General features: G+C 38.0%; 1 long non-coding RNA gene across 1 annotated transcript; it reads right to left on the bottom strand.

The window, feature by feature from the left end:
- Positions 1 to 1,535: 1,535 nt before the first annotated feature.
- LOC106526044 (uncharacterized) lies at positions 1,536 to 4,705 on the bottom strand. The gene is made up of 3 exons (XR_001311204.1): positions 4,532 to 4,705; positions 4,226 to 4,262; positions 1,536 to 1,606 (listed from the first exon to the last, which is right to left on the bottom strand). It is a non-coding gene; the product is annotated as an uncharacterized LOC106526044 (long non-coding RNA).
- Positions 4,706 to 5,381: the final 676 nt, after the last annotated feature.

Below are 5,381 nucleotides of genomic sequence, written 5' to 3' on the forward strand. Positions count from 1 at the left end.
TTGTTACCAGTTCATGATTAAAACAAGATGTTGAAATAAAAAAGGGCATTTACTATCACTGCAATTAAGTTATATTTTGGTTCCATTTTTTGTACTTTGTTACATACATTTTAAATCATATCTGGCACAAAAACAAAAACATGAGCGAAAAAACATGAAAAAAGTGTCAGCTGAGTCACTGTTATTAAAATCACAATATAGAGACACACGAGATAGGTACAGTGATATGGAACCTGCTCACAGCAAACCCACTCAAACTTTGATGATGATGGAAAATGAAAAAAGAAGAAGAACCCCTGCCTATACATGTGGCTCCAAATAAAAGATAACTGTTTTTTTCTGCTGTGTAAACGAACAAATTTACTGTTAATAAAAATATAGGCACTGGACTTTACACAAGTGTGTGGATTTTTTTTAAACTACCTTCACAAAATAATCATTAGATGTGAGCTCTGTCGGGGTGGGGATTTATTTATCATTTCTGAGGGCTGTCAGCTCTGGATTTCAGATGTATGCTTTTTTTGTGTGTGATTGTAAGTTCAAAGAAAGTTTTCATAGTTTAATAAGAGGCTTTATGAAAACCAGCTAAAAAAGGCATCACTGCACACTAAAACGTCACAACTGCAGTCACTTTGTTCGCCAGTCTCAACCCATTTAGACATGAACAATCTCTGGAAATATAGTGCTTTTTTTCAATGTTGATTCTGGGAAATACAATGAAAAAAAAGTTTTAATTTATCCTCTGTTTCTTTGTCAAGCAAGGATGCCAAATAGGAAATGATGAACTTTCATACTGTTGCTTTAAAATCATTGTATTTTGACCCAAATATTTACTGGGCGAGGGTGCAAATACGGTTTTTTTCTTCTTCTGCCACCATTCATTTTGTTTGATTTGTGTTGTTTAGTTGTATGTAATGGGTTTTTTTTTTTTTAATGAAATGAATAAACATTCTAACACAAATATTTGGAAGGGGTAGATGAGGTGTGTGTTGGTATTGGTGAACAGTTGCACAGGAAAAAAAAAGGGGGCTTAGATGATAATTATCTGGCCACACTGATGCCAGACTTCAACATGATGAGCATGTGAAAGCATGATAAAGCAGTTACATCTGAAATGGTGAATACTGGAACCTTCAGTTGGACCGAGGATGAGTTTGGGTTACTCCTACATGTTGAAAGGGGTGAGTAGCACAAACAAAACTTTGCTATTAGCTGTTGTCCATCTGCTTTGACATGTTCATTCTACTATATGCCCTTGCAGGAGTTCCTCTGTCTCTGTCTCTGTCTCTGTCTCTCTCTCTCTCTCTCTCTCTCTCTCTCTCTCTCTCTCTCTCTCTCTCTCTCTCTCTCTCTCCCCATTTGTGTAGTGTCAAATCACAACACAAAATCATCTGAGGGCACATCACATTAAAACCTCAACAATTTAATTTAAGCAAGAACTTCAAAACACTGGAGGGAAAAAAAATCTTCTTTTTCAGCAGCAAAACAATCCTCAGGGAGAGGAGCCATCTGTCCCAACAGTTGTGAAAGTAAAGCACAGCTTCAGTCAGGGAGATGAACCAGTGACCCTCTAATCTGAAAAATTTGAGTCTGGTGGTAGAGATGCCTGTAGGAACAAACAAACAAACAAAAAAAAATAGATGGATATCTTTTGTCATTTTGTTTAACACAAAAGTAATCCTAAGCAAACTATTTTCTGTCAAAACTGAAGTATTTTCCTGTTTTACCATTTCATAGATATATACTTTGTTGATCCCAGAGGGGCATTTAAAAGTGGAGCAACATGAGAATTCAGTAGGTGGTCTACATTAAAGCAAATATGTTTGTTGACCATTAAAAATACAATTCAGTGCTCTATGTATGTTTCACTTTGGGTAGATTACTGTCTCCAGAGAGCTCTGAGGCTGAAAACCTAGAGGGGCACACTCTCCTACTGAAGAGCAACCCACAGCTTAAGGATATTGATGTGCCTTGTTTGAAGTGTTATCTCAGGTGTCTTCCCACCTATAAGGGGTGTAAATCTATTTCAAGATGTAATTGCAAGAGTGGAATGCACCATTTTAGAAGCTTAGATCTAATAAAACCTGTAAAACACGAGATGAGGTAAAAGCTGTGACTGTATAAAGTAAATAATAGGAGAGGGTGAGAATGCCTTACAAGGTTGTGAGCATCATATAGACCTTGAGTCATAGGCAAACAGGGAAAAAAAGAAAGAAAAACAAAACAAAACATGTAAATATGATTTTGAGCTGCAGGGACAACAAATGAAAAGCAGAGTTTTTTTGTTTTTTTTTGGAGGAGCCCAAATGTGAAAGAGGAGTGGGGAAGAGTGGTTAAAACACAATGTTTTAGAATCCATTTAATTCACAATCCAAAACATGTATAGCTCAAACTACTGCATTACATGAGTCTGATATGTTACAAAACAAGTTGTGTTGGACAATTCATATTATATATGGTTGCTGTTTAAAAAGCCTCAGTTAAAAAAAATACAATTTATGTTTGATCGACAGATAAGCTAACGTGGGGTTTGAATAAAGTCAAGTTTTGCTGTGAAAATTTGAAAACCAGATTGGTTAGAAACTGGGAAAAAGACTGTAATGATGACCTAAAAATACTTGGTCCAAGTGTAGCCACTTTTAAAGCAAGTTGCTGTGGTCAAAAAAAGCAAACTATTTATTTATTTATTTATTTATTTATTTATTTATTTATTTATTTATTTCATAGTGGTTTATGCTAACACTACCTAAATACCAGGGGTGGGCAATTCTGGTCCTTGAGGGTCACTAATCTTCATATTTTACAAGTTTCTCTACTCCAAAACACCTTATTTGAATGAACGGATGATTACCAAGCTTCGCAGAACTTGAAAGAGGAAATTCAATAACTGGATTAGACGTGTTGTAGCCGGGAAACAAGGGAAACATGCAGGGCAGCGGCCCTTGAGAACCAGAGTACTCCACTCCTGTTATAGACCTTTGCTGTCAGTTTTACATTACATGTTTGTTTTTTTTTCAGTGACAAAGTGAGCTGATAACCCTCAGCAAGAAGGTTGCTGGGTCGAAATCGAGCTCGGGGACCTTTCTGTGTAGAGTTTGCATGTTCTCTCCATGCATGCATGGGTTTTCTCTATACTCCGGCTTTCTCCCACAGACCAAAAACAAGAATGTACCCTGCCCCTCGCACAGTGGCTGCTGGTTATGGGGACCAGGGACGCCCATGACCCTGAAAGCAAAAAGCCAGTATAGATAATGGATGGATGTTTATTTCAGTAGAAATATTGTCATTTCTGCAACACATTCTCCTCTTGCACCAGAATTGCTTTAACTACCTGCTGTTGTCACTATATGTGCATTGAATTAACAAGATAATTGTGCGTGAATAAAATGACATGTAAAACCAATGGTGTTGTAAAGGTTAAGAACAAACAGCAGGATTCACATTAACACCAATGTGTTGCTGCTTCTTATAGCAGCAATACTCATTGTTTCAGTCAAAATTATTTTTTATCCAAGCTGGGGTTATTTGATATGGAGCCCGCCAGGGGACACAGGTTTTTTTTTTTCTTTTGCATTCCCACACTATTGCTATTGCGTTACCTTGCAATATCTTTGCAATACCTCGCAATACTTTTGCTTTACCTCACAAAACGTTTTGCGTTACCTCGCAAAACTGTTTTGTGTTCCCACGCAAAAGTTTGTTTTGTATATGAACTGAATTAAATCAGACATTTATTTTGAAATATCCGGCTACCAAAACAGGATGTGTCACCACAAGTTCGTGAAATTGACATTGATGTTTTGTGGCTGCGCTGTGTTAAAATATTGGCATATGACATACTTCCATTCTTGGTTGTGTGATGTATACATTCTGAAGCTGAATTAAAGCTGTAGGCTAACTCGCTAATGGTGAACATGTGAATATGTTAATAAACCGGCAGGCACAACAGTGATAAACGACTTTTGCGAGGGAACACAATACTACTGCGTGGGAACGCAAAATTAAAAAAAAATCTCCTGTGTCCCCTCGCAGGCTCCATAATTCAAGGAGCTGTAATAGGTTAGATAACTGTTTATAAACTCTCTTAAAAAATCTTGATACAAGATGGAGCAGATAAATATACTGAAGGGGAGAATAAGGCAAGAACTGGTAAGATTAGAGTTACAATTACAGCAGATGTTTGCTTTGAACACCAGCATGCTTTCATAAAACCTCTTGCACTTACTTGTACTTTTATAATGTTGAGCATGTTCCAAAGCGTCCTGCAAAGACAATTTAAAAAAAGGGTTACTCGGAGCGACACATACTTGTAGAGGTGCCTGGGAGCATTGCCCAAGGGAGGCCTGAGGATAATTACAAACGATTTAACAAACACAGCCTGGCGGCTCACTGAGACATTCTGATGGTAAGCCAATGGGTAAACAGAGCACAAATGAGACGGAGACTACAAAACACGGAGACACGAGTTACACAACATTAAACATCTGACTGGAAACATGGATTGAAGTAACAACAAGGAACACTTTCTCACTGAAGAGGATGGAGGCTATCAAGCAGCGAGAGACCACAGCAGAGCTGAGAATATTCATCCTCTAAATTCTGTAAAATACCACAGATAAAAGGCATTTGTAACAATTTGGATACAGTAATTAAGACAATGAAGAAAGCCGTTCTCTGGCCATGTACGCCCACCATATTTTCAAGCTCATAATCACTACAATCTCTTTGGTGATCATCATCAGCACCACCACTTCTGTAATTCCAGTCCCTGAATTAAGACTAATTACCCTCATTAGTAAATGTCACTGCAATCTGCAAGCAGAGTCAGTGACTCAGTGGACCTTAAGTACTCTAGAATGTGTACTTGTGTGTCTGTGTGCAATGTTTGATGAGGCAACCTCGCCCCCTATACAGGGTTGATTTTCTGCAGGAGGGATATAAGGTACAGCAAAGAGATCTGCTAAGAGCCTGATGTATCAGGAACCTAAATCATGTCCCACACCTTTAGTTAACCCCAGGCTAAGTTGGGGAATTAAAAAAGTGGAGTGAATAGGCGATGCAGCACCGCCTCTGACTTTGCACTTCAGAGGTGTGAGCGGTTCATTCCTCCTTTGGAAATTCTTGAGAAAGACCATCATTATACATTAACGGCACCAGAGATTTCTGCCTCAGCCCGAACAGCCCTTTGTTTGCATATCTTATTGATTTTTCACAGAAGTCTTTTGATGAGAGTGGAGAGACTGACACTTTGATTTCATTTAGTGTTATTTTGAGTAGATTTGTAGATTTACTTGCAGATGTAAAGCTCATATAAAAAAGATGAGATATTCTTTTTGCAAAGTAAGGGTCCCAATGCATAAGAGTCAGAGCACCTTTACTTC

Source organism: Austrofundulus limnaeus, unplaced genomic scaffold (genome assembly GCF_001266775.1).
Source record: "Austrofundulus limnaeus strain Quisiro unplaced genomic scaffold, Austrofundulus_limnaeus-1.0 Scaffold254, whole genome shotgun sequence".
Taxonomy (NCBI): domain Eukaryota; kingdom Metazoa; phylum Chordata; class Actinopteri; order Cyprinodontiformes; family Rivulidae; genus Austrofundulus; species Austrofundulus limnaeus.